The sequence below is a fragment of the Gadus chalcogrammus genome, unplaced genomic scaffold, assembly GCF_026213295.1.
Source record: "Gadus chalcogrammus isolate NIFS_2021 unplaced genomic scaffold, NIFS_Gcha_1.0 GACHA065, whole genome shotgun sequence".
NCBI lineage: Eukaryota > Metazoa > Chordata > Actinopteri > Gadiformes > Gadidae > Gadus > Gadus chalcogrammus.
Genome location: NW_026613500.1, coordinates 503,143 through 521,491, shown reverse-complemented (window position 1 = coordinate 521,491; position 18,349 = coordinate 503,143). Strand labels below are relative to the sequence as shown.

General features: G+C 41.0%; 1 non-coding gene and 1 pseudogene across 1 annotated transcript; both read left to right on the top strand.

Moving 5' to 3' along the window:
• The first annotated feature begins 12,731 nt into the window (after positions 1-12,731).
• Positions 12,732-12,922, top strand: LOC130378112 (U2 spliceosomal RNA). The gene has a single exon (XR_008894505.1). It is a non-coding gene; the product is annotated as a U2 spliceosomal RNA (small nuclear RNA).
• Positions 12,923-17,956: 5,034 nt separating this feature from the next.
• LOC130378098 (U1 spliceosomal RNA) lies at positions 17,957-18,098 on the top strand (annotated as a pseudogene).
• Positions 18,099-18,349: the final 251 nt, after the last annotated feature.

Here is an 18,349-nt window from a genome sequence, read left to right as displayed (position 1 = left end):
ATTAAAATCGACGCGTCGACTTTAAAGACATGTCGACATTAAACTCGAAATGTCGAGAATAAAGTTGAAACATCATATCGACTTTAATCTCGACGTGTCCATTTTTCGTTCCTCTCTCAGCACGCAGATGCTCCGGGCATCCTCCCAAGCGTGCAGCGGATGACACGAAGTAGTCGGCAATAACCCTGGGGTCATTGTTTGTGGAGTAGGCCTCCATCCACTACTTCGTGTCATCCGCTGCACGCTTGGGAGGATGCCCGGAGCGTCTGCGTGCTGACAGAGGAACGGAAAATGGACACGTCGAGATTAAAGTCGATATGATGTTTCAACTTTATTCTCGACATTTCGAGTTTAAAGTCGACACGTCGAGATTAAAGTCGACATGACATTTCAACTTTATTCTCGACATTTCGAGTTTAATGTCGGCATGATGACTTTAAAGTCGACGTGTCGATTTTAATCTCGTCACAGCAAAAATATTTTTTTTCTTCACGTGTGGCCCTAATACTCCGTCGTAGCCTACAATGCAGAGGCCGGTTTGCCTCGACCAAAAGGACAAAGTGGTCTGCTCAATGCGACAATTATGTTGAGCTTTTTAATTATTTTCCTGTTATATGCTATTTAATGCTCTTTTAAGACACGTCAAATGATCTACTTATACTAATTTTCCTTCCTCGCCCTTCCCTCTCGCTCACCCATGCCCTGGATCACGCAACAACCACGTTGGCTAGCTGGCTAGCAAGGAGCTAATCTCAGAGACCAAAGGATTCTTGCTTTCAGAGGTAAGCCATTTTGCCCGGTTTACTGTCATTGTCTCTATTAATATTTTATTTAGGCCATGGATTTCGTTACATTTCAAAACAATGTTTGTCTGTTAGCTCGTTCTGTTTGATCAATTTGGCCTTATTTTTTTTATTGGAAATAGTTTTGTGTTTGGTGCATATTCAACAAGACAGAAACAGCCGTGTCCAGGGTCAGAATACAATCATGGTTTTAGGTACGGGCGAACCAGGCGGCCGCCCGGGGCGGCATATTTGTGGGGGGCGCCACGAGCAGTTAAAAAAAAATCGCGCTGCGTAGCGGTTATCAATGAAGTACTACATAACATTGTGTGGGGAATAGGTATTTTGGCGCCCCCTCTGGCTGCAGGCGCACATCTGCTCGTTGAGAAGGTGCCGTGAGCAGACGGAGTGAAACCCCCACTGAAGTACGTAGGTTGACGATACAGTTAAACTGTATCGTCAAACTTAACCCCCCCCCCCCCCCCCCCCCCAATTCTTAACGTTCATTAACAATATGTCTTCATATTTATTTATAATAGAGATCAGCCAGAAAGGACGTTTCCATTTTGTTTTAGGTCTCGGGGGTGCCTAGGGCCTAACATGAATTAGCCCCCGTCTTCCCCAACTCCCAAATAGCCACAACCCAAATCACAATTTGAGTGAAGGAAAGATTTATTTATACACATTATTAAATAAACCTATAAATATATAATATAAACTTCAGGGCGGACCAAGGCCAAAATAACAAATAAAACAATCCTATCTAAAAGGTAAGAAAATAGCCCTAAGAAAACAAACTACAAATCTTACCTCCCTATCTAAGTAAAGCAAGAAAAAACACCGTAAACAAAACTGGCAGTCCACCCTTACTATCACACATAATAAACTATCAACTACTATGTAACATCCAACAAGACAGAACGACAGTGTGGCCGGTTGGGAGAGGAAGAAGACGGGGAAATGCCTGCTGCCCCCAAAATCAGTAAAAAGTTAAACTTAATAAAGTATGCTCTCCATCTCTGCTTCTCGCACATCTGAAGATCAGAGCAGTGCAATTTAAGGTGAAGTTTTTTTTTAATAAGTTATTGGCCTGGGATATATTTAACAAATTATCAATTATAATGAGTAGTGTTTGATGGTTTATCACAGACACTAAGTAAACAAAACTGGAACAAGACTGTTGTGCCACTTTGGGTTCCTATAGGCCGAGTTACAAGTTTCCTACTTTGATTGTCTGAAATATGCAAACTTTTCTATCTTTTTTGCACGGGAAGGTGCAGACTTTGCGTTTTATTTAGTTACTTTAATTGATTGCTGTTGTGCGAGTGTCAAAATTCTAATTCATCCAATCGAATTAAAGAAAATATGAATTTCATTCCAGGTGCATGAAGAATCATTGACTGACACTTGTCAATAGGTATGTATTATCGCACTAACATGCATAACACAACGTGCTGTAATCATTTCACATCCAGAACATATGTAGCCTAAATGTTCAAACACTGTTTGTTTGCAATAGAAAATGTGATTATTGCTATTTTGCATAAACGTTGGCTGGCATAAAAGCAGATTTGCAAAAGTTTTTTCACTGATGATCAGAACCTGTAGTTCCAACCTGAATCTGAAATTAAAGCAGTAGAAAATATTGAAATACTGATTATGCTTCTCATAGACATGTAATTAAGCTAAACTGACATGGTTTGTACGTACTTTTCCATAACCTATGGTTACTTACTATTTACATTCATTTTATCACGTTTACACTAATTAATCAAATTGTCTTCTTATAATAATGTACCAGTGGAAAAAAGGATTTTAGTCTAAATTCATTTTATCAAATGTCTATCAATTAAACTTGAGGCTCACTTATGGATTACGTCCATAATTGAGTTGTTTAAATGTTAAACAACAAATACTAAAAAAAGGGCAAAGCACATTTCATTATTTAATTGTTAGATCTATTACTGATGTAGGCTACTTCTTTCTTATGACCTTAGGTTTTCTCCTATGGGATGGCAGTGTAAGATCTGCAAGTCTGTGTTTGCCGCTAAGGGGAATCTCCTAAAGCATTACAGACTACAACACGCAACCTTCGGTCGTGGGCAATCCCAGCCATGTCTACATGCCGGTTGCCCTTGCACATTTAAAACGCAGACTGCCCTTCGCACACATTTGTCAAGATACCACGCAGCTCAAAGTTTACAGCCAGGAATTAGCTCTGCTTTCAAGTGTTTAGTTTGTGATGTTTGTTGTTATACCGAGAAGGACTACTTTCAGCATATTGGAATTCATCTGAAGAGCCATGAAACTGTCTGTTGTGTATTTGAAGGCTGCAACTTTAGGACCAATATATACAATACTTATTTGAAACACAAAAGCAGAAGACACATATCCTATTCTTTGAGTGATTTTAAGCCAGACGTGTATGATAGTCAACATAATCAAACTGTTGACCATTCTGATTTACCAGAGGCCAGTGATGATGAGGGCACTAGTTCAAATGTTGATCAGGAAAGTGTGGCATTCTTAGTTCTTCAAAGGATTGGCTTACTATTGCTGAAGCTAGAAAGCATATATAACGCCTCAGTGAGTTGCATTGATGCCTTAGTGGAAGACCTCCACTTCATCTCATCTTCAGCATCTGTTGCAGTTGTTAGAAACATCCTTGATTCAACATTAAAGTCTGATGAATGCATTGTTGACCAGGCCATCATAACTGACTTGGCAGAACAGTTGTGTAAGCTGCATCCCCTTAGTACAGCGCTTGGGGCAAGTGGTCCACTTGGTTCTGCTTTTAAGAGAAGAAGGTGGTTTAAGGAGCATTTCCAGTGTGTTGATCCTGTTGAATATATTCTTGATTCTCAAAAGAACAAGACTTTTCAATATGTGCCTGTACTCAAGACTTTGCAGGCACTCTTGAAGAATAGGGACATTGCAGACGGAATCCTAACCGGACATTCAAACAGTACTAACTATATTAAGTCAATTTTTGATGGTAAAACTTTCAAACTAAATGACTTCTATTCCGGGGGAGAAACAAGACTCTCTATAATCCTTTATGTTGACGATTTTGAGGTGTGCAACCCACTTGGAACTTCGAGAAAAAAACACAAAATAACAGCTTTTTATTGGCTTTTGGCAAATGTGCCATCCAGGTTGCAATCTACATTAACATCAGTACATTTAGCTTTACTTTGCAAAGCGGTTGATGTCAAACAGTTTGACTACAAAGCAGTTTTGGAACCACTCTTGAAAGATCTTGCCATTCTTGAACAGGAAGGGATTTTCATTTCTAGTGTTGGAAAAAATATTAAAGGAACGGTACACTGTGTTGTAGCTGATAACCTTGGTGCACATTCGATCAGTGGATTGGTTGAAAGTTTCACAGGGCCGTACATCTGTAGATTTTGCCTTGGACATTCTTCAGAGTACCAGACACGCGAAGTGCGGACTGGAGTGTTTCCACCTCGGACAAAGAAGGACCATAGTTTGCATCTACAAACTTTGCGAGAAACTCCAAATTTAACACATTGTTTTGGCGTAAAGCGTTCATGTCCACTGACTGACAAATTGAAACACTTTCACTTTGTCTGTGGGTATCCACCGGATATTTTGCACGACCTGTTTGAAGGCATCGTCCCAAGGGAACTTGCGTTGTGTTTCCTAATTTTTATCAAGAAGAAGTACTTTAGTTTGGCTGTACTGAACGAGTTAATCGCAAGTTTTCCCTACAAAGGCACAGACAAAGCTAACAGTCCTCAAGCTATCCCTATAAGCTATGTTAAGCGCAGAACTATAGGCTGAAATGCCCATGAAAATTGGGCCCTAATACGGTTGCTGCCTCTCATTGTTGGTTCACGGGTACCTGAAAGTGATTCTGCCTGGCAGGTTCTCATGACATTAAAAGACATAGTTGAGTTGGCCGTTGCACCTGTGCACACAGTTGAAACTATTGCTTACCTTGACTTTAAAATATCTGAACATCGTGACAGATTCCTTGCACTATTTCCAGAACAAAAATTGATACCCAAACATCACTTTTTGGAACATTACCCTGCATTGATTGAAGAATATGGGCCTCTGGTTGGTGTTTGGACAATGCGCTTTGAAGCGAAACACAGCTTTTTTAAGCAAATTGTGAGGCACTCTAAGAATTTCAAAAATGTTTTGTTGACCCTTTCTACTAGACATCAGTTGTTTATGGCATACCACTTGCACACGGATGTTGGAAAACAGGCATTGTGTGTAACAAAAATATCTGAATTGCCTTTAGAAGTGCTGCATTCAGACATACAGGGAGCTTTAAGAGAAACGTCCCCACTTTCTACTGTGCAGTTAACTAACACTGTCACATACTATGGAACAAGGTACAGTGTAGGGATGATCTTGACACATGGCTCTACTGGTGGACTACCAGACTTTGCTGAGATTATTCAGATAGCCATTTTGGATAGCTGTGTACATTTTATTGTAAAGTTACTTGCTGCGTGGTATGAAGACCATCTAAGATCCTTTCAACTGGAAGACACTGGGAAAATGGCTGTTTTGGAGCAGCAGAAGCTTGATGATGTGTACCCCTTGGCTGCATACAGTGTGGGAGAAAAAACGCCTGGTTGTACTCAAACATCACATATGTTGCTAATTTTAGGTAATTCAAATGAATTTTGTTAATCGGTTTATTTTATCTTATGTTTCTGCCTGTCGTATAGACTTTCCCATTTTTATTCTTTTAAATCACAATAAACATGGCAACACAACTAAATTGCCAGTTAGATTTCCTTTATTTACTTGGCATTCTGCTGATAAAACTTTTAATTTAATTGAAAGAACAAGTTTTTAACTTTTATCTTCAAAGATTACAACAATTTGTAATGAGTAATAATAATTTGTAAATTATTATTATTTTTTTTATTACCAATACACACTTTTTTTACTCTTTCTTTTTTACTAAATTTATTCTGGTGGAACTCTAGACTCTTCTTTATTCCTTGTATATCTATTCTCATCTATAAGACTATGCTTGTTATTATATTTAACTTTTGTCTATTTCTTCCCATTCTTGCCAGGTTGGCAAAGATGGAAGCAAAGCTCAGAGTATTACTAAAAGACCGAATTGAGAAGCTGGTCCTTCCATTAGGAATTCCCCCCACTGTAGAGGAGCTGCAAACTGTTGTGAAGGACACCTTTGGAATTGCAGACGAGTTCAGTCTTCAGTATTTGGACTCTGAATTTGAAGATTACTTTACTCTTCATGCAAGCGACCAAATTAAACACAAAGACACGATAAAGGTTGTTCAGGCTGACCCAATTATTCTTACCTTCCTTCCGCTTGATGAAAGCTTGGGCAGTCCCTTGAGTCAAAAGTCAACTGATTATGAATCTGCCTCATATGCAGAGTCATGTGCATCAAATGCAGAATCATCTACCGGAACGTCTTCTTCACAGGACACCATTATTCTGCCTAAGCAAAGTACCACAGAACGATATCAGCCATGGCCAAAGCAGTTCCCCATTCCACCATTTGCATATGAAACTAAGATATACCTTGAAAGAGCCTCTGAAGACTACAAGAAGAATGGAACACTTCTGACTTGCTCAAAAGTTAAGGCAGATATTCTTGAGAAGCTGGCCGAAACTATTTATGCATATGCAGCCTATCCATCAAGTGCACAGATAAGTTTAGTTGCTGAGGCACTTGTAAACCAATATCCATGTCTCAAAGAACCCGGCTCCTTCGCAGGTTACTATGGCTGGCAACAAAGCATCAAATACAAGATGGCAAATTATCGCACTAAACTCCGAGGCTATGGTGTACCTGAGGTGATGTGCAATGCATTGAAACGCAAGAGCCCTGCAGACCAGAAGCCTGCAAAAAGTGTAAAAAAGCCTAGAAAGGCAGAAGTGAACTATCTTCCCCCTTACCCAGCAGGAGAGGATGAAAAAAGCCAGGAACAAGAGAGGCTTCAGTTGCTTACTGAAGTAAGGAAAAGAGACAACAACACATTGATAAAAGAAAAAATGGCCCAAACATTTGCACACAGAAGAAACGAAATTGTCAACCTATCACCCAGCATCGAGGACATCAAAGCCAGGTGGCCCGCTTTATTTGAGGCATCTCAAGTGAGTTAAAGAGTTAGGGTTAGGGTTAGGGTTATTATAATATTTTAGGCTTTAATACTGGTTTCATTGTTTGTCTTCTAGATTCAGGATGAGTTTCACAGAATCACAACGGTGAACCTTGAATCCAAGTTCATGTCCAAGCTGGATGAATACACTCCCAAGCTTCTGAGCCTCTTCCAGTCCAAGGGAGGAACCATGGGATTGAGGTTGCATGCTATCCTACTCAAGGTATCCTTCAGTTAGTATTTTATTCAATCACACTGGGGCAATGCCCGTAGGAAGCAGGTATTAGCTTATTCACTCAGAGAGACACCGGAGTGGATTTTAACTACCGTCCCGGAAAAAAGAGGCAGTTAAACTGTACAATATCAGAGTTTATTTACTAAGCACTACTTCTCTACTGGGACAATTTACTGGGATACAGGACTTTCCAGAATCAGTTCCGGTTCCAGGAAACATTATTAATTACAAAAAACTTTTCATTAGGCTGGTCCCTGACATAGCAGTTCAGAGGGACTATTTTAACAATTATTTAATGTTAGAAAATGCAGCTTTAACAAGTTAAGGTCAGAGTGATTTTTGCACCATGAAGTTGAATCCTGCTTATTTTTTCATTTCAGGCTCCAAGCAATCGAAGCATCCACGTGACCAGAGATGTTGTCATTCGATGTTTGATGGTGTACCTTGGGGAATCGACAGATGAACTCTTAAAAGAGTATGATGTAAGTAAAAGTACATGCTGTAAATACAACATGTCAATACACTTTGGCAATTTTAAATTACTACTGCAGAAATAGGTTTTACTTAAAACTCCCTATCTCTTTCTATTCTTCCTGAGAACTCACAAAACAGTGCCCTCTAAAATAAGTTGCTTAGGATGACTTTAAGCTTCAAGAATGAGCTCACAGTGCTATATCATTTGTTAATAAGCTGGTTGGATCCTTTTTTAACTAATCTTGGATAACAATGTGACAAATGGCAAAATAGACGGACAGTCTTGCCTTTTAATTGTCAAAGGGTTTGAAGCATTTTAGGAGATGTTCAATTTGGTCATTAATATTTTGCTGTAATGTGTTTGCTATTTCAGGATGCTGATGAAGACGTTGTGTCACAGGACCTGGCTCTACAAAAGATGAGAATCTACACTTTGAAGACTAGTACATCGGAAGATCCCGACGTTGGTATCGTGGTGGATGGTGTCAAAGTTCTGAGCGCTCTCAGTAACATGCCAAGGGCTTGCTCCATGCTCGTTGCCTTAGCATACGCAGTGAATCTGGCCTATCCCAAGGAGCTTAGGTACACATTTGAGGCCTTCCAGAAGCTCTTTCTAGAGCTGGATAGTTCGAAGCTGTCCCCAAAATTGAACAGCCTCAAAAATAAGCTGCTAGTTTAAGCTTGAGATGCGGACTGAAGGCTCTGTTCAATGCCTGATTTTCTGTGCTGCAGTTGATTGTTCTGAAAAATCCAAATAACCATACTCATTTCAGGGGAGTGGCATGTTTTTTACTTAGAGTTGGCAAAGGCCGTTGTTCTTAATCTTTGTTCACTGTAAAGGAATGCAAATTGAAGCTGTTTGTAAAAGATATTGGCCCTGATCATTTCGTTTGGCGCATGTAAAAATACACCCTGCAGTTTGTTAAATTTCTGCCTTTTTCCAAATAACCCCTCTTTAAAAAAAATGTATTTATTGCACCTGAAAAATGTTAGATAAACATGTTCAGACAAAGTTCCAGAAATAAATGTTAACATGCTTTTATGGTTATACATGTGTATCTGTGTATCTTTTGACCCCTTCTTTAGTAACTGCATGATATTGAGTGGATTATGCATAGAAAAATGATGGCAACAAAGTGACAATTAATACTATTGAATAGATTTCTATTCCTGTGATGCCAATTGATAGTGGAATTAAAACATTTGGTTCAGGTATGGATCAGTAACTATAGCAGTGTAAATGTGTTGAATTGAGTAGAAATGTGCTCAAATATGAGTCAACATATTTTTTATTCAGTAAATATAAAAAGATTTCCACCAGATATTCAGTGAATATAAATCAATTTTAACCAAAAATATAGTAAATGTAGATCAATTAACACCAAATATATAGTAAATGTAAATCAATTTACACTAAATATATAGTAAATGTAAATCAATTTACACTAAATATATAGTAAATGTAGATCAATGTACACCAAATATATAGTAAATGTAGATCGATTTACACCAAATATATAGTAAATGTAGATCAATGTACACCAAATATATAGTAAATGTAGATCGATTTACACCAAATATATAGTAAATGTAGATCAATTTACACCAAATATATAGTAAATGTAGATACATCTACACCAAATATATAGTAAATGTAGATGGAAATTAATTTAGATTTACTAAATATTTTTGTGCTATATTGCTATGTATTTGGCAAGTTATTACTAAATCCAACACATTTTTTGTTACCACAATTTACTAACTTATTTAGTTTGAATATAGTTAATTTATTCAATACTTATTAATTAAAATTGTAGCAATTAAAATCTATTCAATTGTTTTACGTGTCACTTTGTTGCCATAATTTTTTTAAGTAACCAATGGTCACATTTTTTAGAGTGTGAGACGAGAGACAAACATGTACTACCATTTGCAAACATTTAGTTAAACATGGAGCTGACAGACATACACACATCACAAGGACAGGCACATATAAATAACATTAATAATAATAAAAAACACTCAACAATTAAAGAACACACACACACACACACACACACACACACACACACACACACACACACACACACACACACACACACACACACACACACACACACACACACGTACTTAAGATACAAATCAACAATTGGCTTGTACAGGCTAAAGTGCAATAATGAACATGATTATCCATAGACTCGGGTGACCAATCAACAAATAAAGGCTCAAGCTGTTCCTCCCTTTTGTGTTTTCTTGAGCAAACTTTTGTTAAAACTGAAGCAGACAAATACATACAAACATCACAAAGACATGAAGCTGACAAAGACAAACAACATGCATGACAAAAACACAGATTATCTGAACATGAACAACCACTAAAGGGTATGTAAACTGATTGTGTTAGATTGGAACTGATTATGGTTTAAAAGATTGGCCTCGATATTGAACATAGAGCAGAATGGATACTACAAAGTTAATTTTAACAGCAATATAAATAATAATAAATAAAAAGCGAACAAAAGAACTTCAAGTAAATCTGCAAAGTGCCTTTTTTTTTAACGATATAAATAAATAGATAGTGCTTAATGAAGCACTTTAAAAAACACACACAAAGACAAAGACAAACACACACAAACAAGCCTCTTTCTCTCTCTTACAGATGGCACGGGAACAGTGGCATCACAGAGGTAAGTTATTCACACACACACACACACACACACACACACACACACACACACACACACACACACACACACATACACACACGCATTTCCAGGTATTTACACAGTCCTCCTGTCCAACTCTGCATCCACGACACTCTTAAAGTGTTCAAAGTTGTCATACACCACATTGTAAAAGCCAGGGGTAGTGGACTTCCTAGTGGATGGACAGTAGGAAAACATTTTCTGCATGCTTCCAGCCACTTTGTCCTTGAAAGGGTTGTACCTCTTCCACTGTCCACCACAGTTTGGCATGTGGCAAGCCCCACATGGCCTTGAGGACTTGTTAGGCATGAATGTCTTCACTGTTGGTGCAGGAGGGACAAGGCTCTGGCTGCAGGATGGCCCACGAAGCAGGACGGAGGGGGCCTGTGGCTGTGCGGGGAGGACCAGCAGTATGGGTGCTGCCGACACAGGGGGTGGGCCGTAGGTCAACGCAGCAGGTGGCCTCGGCTGGAGGTGGGTGGGCGCAGGAGGCCTCGGCAGAATGGGGGTGAGCGCAGCAGGCTTCAGCCGGGTGGAGGACGACAAACCCAGTGGGCTGAACGGGCCGGTTCGCTGGAGTCACAGGCTCATCAACAAATAATCTGGAAATATAAAATACACATGTAATCAGTATTGATATGACGTGTGTGCTATTTGCTTTCCACAGCCAACAGGTGAAACAAAGTGCTTATGACAACTTAGCTCCGCTTCTCACCACGTCTCTTTCCAGCCTGGTGATGGATGTGCCGGTACTGGACCTGAGGCCGGTCTGGCGGAGCAGTCGCTCCTTCTGCCACTTCAGCAGCTCGTTCTGCTCTCCCTGCTGGCAGTACTGGAACAGCAGCCACACCAGCCAGCCGACATCATTCTCCACAAGCCACCTGAAGGTCTGACCGGCGTGCTTCCCGAACGTGATGACCAGCTGACCTTTCCAAAGGTCTCTGCTGTCTTGAGATCCAGCCATTTAGGGTCAACAACAGTGCTGCTGCGGGCCTCTGCCACAGACCTTGCTGCCTCTGTACAGTACAGCCTGGCCTCTCCTAGCCGGTACAAAATGATGTTGGGGTACTGGTGTAGCTGTTGATGGCTGACCAGCGATGGTTTAGTGGCCAAGCTCTTCCCGCAGACATCACAGGTAAAGGTCTCCCTGGCGTCTGCATGGATCTTCAGATGACTCGCCAGGTTGGACTTTTCACCGAATATCTTGTCGCACACGGTGCACTGATGTGTAGGCATGTTCCATCTGGTACTGTAAAACATGAATAAATGAGTAAAACTAAAAGCAGATCATTTAGATTGACAATATGTAGCCCTTTATTATACAGAAATCTGCTGTTGGTGTATTAGCCTAGGACAACAAGCTCGCCAGATTGTCAAGAGATTAACACGGTCGCCAAATTGCTTCATGTTACAATTACTCTCGCATCAGCTGTTGTCTCAACAGTCACATTTACCCATATTAACACATATCCACATCAAATTGACCAAGAAAACGTTGATTGTCGCCGAAAAGCAACAAGTTTGCAGGTATGCGACGTAGCCCTTACTATTGTAAACAGTGTCGTTAGCCGCGCCTAGCTATCGTCACAAAACACACATTAATCAGCTTATTATTTCAACAACCCTTGGGTGAATATAGTAATGCCATACACCGTTGGAAAGCTTAGATTGCCACGATTAAAACGAGACTTCCCACGGGTAATATGGTTGCTCACCGACAAAACGGCGATAGGTTGATTAAAGTCTACCCAGCAGCTAAAAACGTAACCTCTACGTCTTCCCTTTATACACAACGACCACGTTATGACACGGTCGAAATCTTTTCTCTTTCTACAAAATCGAAACAGCTTAATACAAACCGTAAAAAAAAAAGTCTAATTATTAACTAGCAAACGATGCAGGGGATAAAATTTACCTGAGTGAATCCTCCGTTGACTGCTTCACCGGGGAATACCACGTGCTGTAAGCTATTTTCTTTTTCAACTCGAGCTCATTGGCTGCAATAGAGTTCCGGGTGTTATAGATATATATTTATTTGTCATTGGACAGAAGTACAACGAAATTCAGTGCACTCACGTACTGGTCTAATTTAAAAAGGTAACATAATAAATAATAAATAAAGAAAGAAAATACATTCAACATTTCGTTCACTCACTGCTTCACCTGTAGTCTCATATAAGCCTCCACTGCTCCAAACTCTATTTGTGAAACATGCAGACGGAATAGTGAGACTGCCAGCAGGCAGCAGCAAAGAGATGTAGCGACCTCGGTTTATTTCTCCAGCTTTCACAGACACACAAACACGCACACAGATTGCTTGGTCTTTTTTTTGTTTCGTCGTTGTCTGTTAAACCGCCAAGTGGAGCGACGTGTCTGGGAAGCTAGCCTCTTGGTCTGAGCATTTGTGTGCATCGCTTCTCGGCCTTTTGGCTAAGATCAAGTGTAGTATCTGTTCTTATCAGTTTAATATCTGATACGTCCCCTACCCGGGGACCATATATTAAATTGATTTTTCGAACTGGGAGATGGAAAAGGGGCTTGCTCCGTCCACTCCACGCATCGACCTGGTATTGCAGTAACTCCAGGACCGGTGCACCCCTCTCTCACTGTGAAAAACAAAACTAAACTCCTCCTGAGAGTACACCCGTCCGCCTGTAGACATTAAAGTGTCATTTACAATTCACAAACGCACTGTTTACAATTACTCCAACGATATTCTGTTGTAGTGATGTTATGGTTTGCGTCGAGGCATCGGGGCGTGTGTCGAGTACCTCGGCTCCTCCCCCAGCGAAGCTCCGTATCACATAGGCGAAATGACGTGGCGCGTGACGTTCGAGGCTTCATCTCGGGCTGTTCCGCGATATGGGTTCACAATTGGCACATTTCTACAAAAAGAAGACCCTACCCAGTTCCAAGATCACTTTTATGGCTATGTAATTAATCACACTCGTTCTCAGACATCATGCAGTTCTATTATTACAATTATTAGTAGGCTACTGTAGTTATAAGACAATCTATTTTGCCCGGGATGACTTAAAACCTTTGTCAAATGATTTGTTCTCTACCATGAGCTCGGGAGATATTTATGAACGGCACACTCACACGTATCACTGAAATGACTTTAATTCTTAAACGTTTTGATGTTGTACGAAGCAAACATCACATCATCACAGGAAACTCTTTCTTTCATCATAATTTCATTCCTTGTCCCTAGCGTACTCATTTGAAGCTTCGAGGTCGAACCACTTTGATGGTTCACCTGGCTGCGAGGCTTTGACGTTTCATGAGGCATCATCTCGCCACCACTATTCTGTTGTTTAAGAAAGAAAAAAGGATTCTTTCTGTGGCGTGTCGATAACTCGGACCTCCAGGTTTCCTTTCGTTATGCTTCCATCACGCTGATTTCAGATTCGCCTGTCATCGTGTGACCGGTGGTCTACAGTGTTTATTAAAGTCTAGACATCTCCGAATGCTTTGCAACCGTTCTCCTGGGGAACACGCGTGGGCATCGTTCAGCCCACCTGAACGTGTACAACTCATACTTACCTGGCAAGGGAGATAACATGATCAAGAAGGTGGTTCACCCATAGCGACGCCACCCTTGCCCCAGCGATCGACCACCGGCCTGCACAGCAAGCGGAATCCACCCCCAGGCCAGAACAGGGCATCCAGCGAAGGAAATCTCCGCCAACTCTCCAGGAAGCAGGTGACATGTTAGAATTCCTGCTGGCTAACATTCCTGATATAACGGATCCCGAAATGCCCGCTGAGAGGGGGAACCCGCTGTTGGAAGCACTAGAAACTCCTCCGGCTATACCATTGTTTGAAAGCCCACCCGACCAATTAGCACATTCCAAGAAACGTCAGATTAATTCTTCATCATCAGGTGAGCCATCTCTCCTGACGATTTCCACGTATCCCGGAACAAAATGGTCATCGTCCCCTGAAAAAAAACCCTCCTTTCTCGAAGACGAGCAGGTGGAGGCCTTTACTGCTGTCACGCACATCAGGGAAACCCACAATCCGGAGCCTCTAGCTAGACCCAAACGACCAAAAAAGATCAGGAAAGACCAAATATAGTTTTTGCCCCCCCCCCCCCCACTCACTATCCTGATGCCTGTCCTATCCATCTCATCCCTGAACACTAGAGGCCTTAATGACCCTGTGAAGTGCCTGACGGCTTTCACCTTTTTAAATAGTGAAAAACATGACATCTTTCTACTCCAAGAATGTAATATACCATACAGAGACGATTACAAGACATTTGAACAAAGATGGACTTTTGGCCAATCTGTATGGTCAGGGGACAACAAGAACAGAGCGTCAGGGGTTGTGGTTTTATTCAAAGGTAAAGATTTCTGCATACAAAGGGTCAAACGAGTGATTGGTGGAAGACTGCTTTGCATTGACGTTGAATGGCACCAGCTAAAATTTAGAATAATCAATGTTTACTGTCCACCTGATCTAAATGAACGCCTAGAGGTTTTTAAAGAAATACAGCCGCTTCTTGTGTGTGGAAGCGATGTGATCCTGGGCGGGGACTTCAATTGTCTTATGGACAAAAAGGACAGAATGACCGTTGCTACGGTCAGGCTTGACTCAAGTTCAGAAATGTTGAATAACCTCATCAAGGATTTTAAACTTAATGATACCTTTCGCTATAAGAACCCTAACACACCAGGCTATACATGGTCAAATGGCACCATTTGTTCACGTATTGATTTTCTGTTGACAACAAAGAACATTTTAGTTTCTGATGCAGCTGTTACCCCAGTTTTTTTCAGTGACCATTCAAAAATTGACTGCACAATAAGGTGCAATGTTAAGGCTCATACAAGCCAAAATCCCTGGAAATTAAATGTTTCATTACTCAAAGATCTAAAATTAGTAGAAAGACTAAAGGACAAGTTAAAAAGATGGATTTCACTACAGTTTTTATTCCAGTCAGTCGGTGAGTGGTGGGAAGACTTAAAAAGTCGGACCAAAAACTTTTTCACACGAGAAGGGAAAAGAATTGCAATGAAAAAGCGTTTCAAATACAAAAAACAACAGGCAAAGTTACAGCGTTTATATACGATGGCCCATTCAGGGTTTGATGTGGCAGTAGAGATTGCGAGGCTAAAGAAGGAGATGATGGCTGTTACTGCTGAGGATTCTAAAGGCCTTCTTATGCGTAGCATGACTAAACACATGGAAGATAACGAAAAATGTTCCAGATACTTCTTTAGGAAATTAGCCAGACCCAGGAACACCATGTCATCCATTCTGAATGAGGATGGAATAGAAAAAACAGAAACTAAAGACATCCTTGCTTTAATACATACCTTTTATACTGAATTGTATAAAGAAGGGGTGACTGACATAAACGCCTTGGAAGACCTCTTGAGTTTCTTAAAGCCAAACGTCGGTATTGCCTCTGAACTCGAAAGTGACTTAACTGTAAATGAATTGACCAAAGCCATACAGAGCATGCAAGATAATAAGGCCCCAGGAGCTGATGGGTTACCCAAAGAATTTTATGTTACCTTTTGGGATATATTAAAAGACCCACTTTTAGAGATGTTTAATGAAAGTTTGCATAGTAATAATCTACCATTATCCTTAAGAACAGGTATCATCTCCTTGCTTTACAAAAAAGGAGACAAAAAAGACATTAAGAACTGGCGCCCACTTACCTTGCTTGGTGTAGACAGAAAGATCCTTGCAAAAGCCCTTTTTTTCCGCCTGCAACAAGTGTCTGGGCAGATTGTGGGGGAAGAGCAGACATGTGCAATACCTGGAAGATGCATGAGTGAAAGTCTTGCCTTAGTCAGAGATTCCTACCTCTACGCATATGACCGCAGACTGCCATTATGTATATCCGCCTTAGATTTGGAAAAAGCATTTGACAAGGTTAGCCATACCTTCCTCAGGAAAGTCCTGGTTAAACTTGGTTTTGGGCCTCAGCTTAGAGCTTGGATTGACTTGCTGTATACTGACTGCTTAAGCAAGGTTGTTATCAATGGTCACTCCACTGACACCTTTGAAGTTTGCTCAGGAGTAAGACAGGGATGCCCATTGTCTGTTATGTTGTTTATATTTGCCATGGAGCCCTTGGCTCGGGCTATAAAGGAAGACCCTTCTATTCATGGTCTCCAAGTCCCTGGAAGCGGGGGACAGGAAGCCAAGCTAGCCGTGTATATGGATGATCTAACAATATTATGCACAGACAATAAGTCAATACTCAAAGTGCTATATTGGTGTGACCAATTCTCCGCTGCCTCTAGTGCCAAACTCAATAGGTCAAAAAGTGAAATCTTGTATCTTAATTGGCCTGAACCTAATTTTAACCACGGCCTGGTCCAAAGGGATGAGAGAATTAAGATTCTTGGACTAGAGATTGGGCAAAATATGGAAAATATTAATTGGGAGAAAAAACTACCAATGATTAAAGGTAAACTGCTCCAATGGGAACAAAGAAATCTCACCTTTACGGGGAAAGTACTGGTGATCAACTCAGAAATTGTTGCTTCTCTCACTTACCTTGCCGCAACAATTCCAGCCCCCAAGCATGTAATGACAGCCCTGAGAAGATGCATTTTTCAGTTTGTGTGGGGAGCGCAGCAAGAGAGAATTAGACGAGAGATAATGTATAGACCATTGCAGAAAGGGGGTCAAAATGTCCCTGATCTAGCAAAGAAAATGGAGGCTCTATTCCTGACGCCCATATTGCAGGCAGTACTAAACGAAAATAGGAGGAGCCTATGGCCAAATTTCGCCATGTTCTGGGTAGGCCATCAAGTCCTAAGGAAAGTGGGGTTAAGACCGTGCCTAAAAAGACCTCATGCAGAGAAGAGACCTCCGCTGTATGAAAGGGTGGTGACCTTTGTAAAGTCTGGAAAGTGGCGGGATGTTGGTCGGGTAGACCGAGCCTTCGTGGAGAGTTGTTTGAGCCCCGAACGGTCAAGACTGGTTACTGTTGGCGTGCTGGCTGAAACCAGCTGCCTTAGGGTGTGGAGAAATGTCAATGCGCCTTTTTTGTTCAATGCATATAGAGAGCTCGCTTGGCAGGCAGTTCAGAGGTGTCTCCCTACACGAGACTTTCTGAAGAGACGGGGGTCATCTAAGAGTGCAAGATGTCCCAGGGTGGGGTGTGGTGGAGATGAGGATGTTTCACATTTGTTGTGGTCATGTGGGGTGGCTCGGAGGGTTTGGCGCTTATTGGGGCCATGGCTGGGTGACCTGTTTAGAGTCCCAACGGAATCAGATGTCCTGTATGGGGTTATAAAGAGTGGTGACGGTAAGGGCTGGGAAAGATGGTGGGCCTTGATTAATTGCACAAAAGAGTCGATATGGAGGTGTCGTAACCTAATGGTGTACAAGAGCCTTTTGTTTTCAGCGGAATCAATCGTTCATTTGAGCATAACCTTGGTAAAGGATTATGTGTGGAGGGACAAGGAACGATATGGAATTGTGGTATGTAAGGAACTCTGGAAAATAGAGAACACTGAGTTATGTAGAATTTTGTGTTAACATTTGAATGCGTTGACCTTGCTGTAAAATGTAACTAATTTGCTTGTTAACCTTTGAATGTGTTTTGACCTTGAAACCATGTTGTAAAATGTAACTCTGTGCCTGACTTAAATAAACGCCTAAAAATTGAAATTGAATTGGTTCACCCATAGCGAGGCTCAGCCATTGCACTGAGGCTGTTGCTGACCCGTGCGAATTCCCCAAATGTGGGAATCTCGATTGCATAATTTCTGGTAGTGGGGGACTGCGTTCGCGCTCTCCCCTGATCATGTTGTTCTAAAGAAATAATAGCTATGAATGGCTTCATCGTGCTATATTGCAGTCCATACCATGTTTTGCATCGCTACGTTTCTTCAAAAGATCACGCAAACGATGACGCGCAAGCAGTGTAATGCATTGCGTTCAAATATGGAACTCTGAGTCTGGAATAACGCATTCATTCATTCATTCATTCATTCATTCATTCATTCATTCATTCATTCCTTTCATTCATTATGGATCCTTATTTCCAGAAAT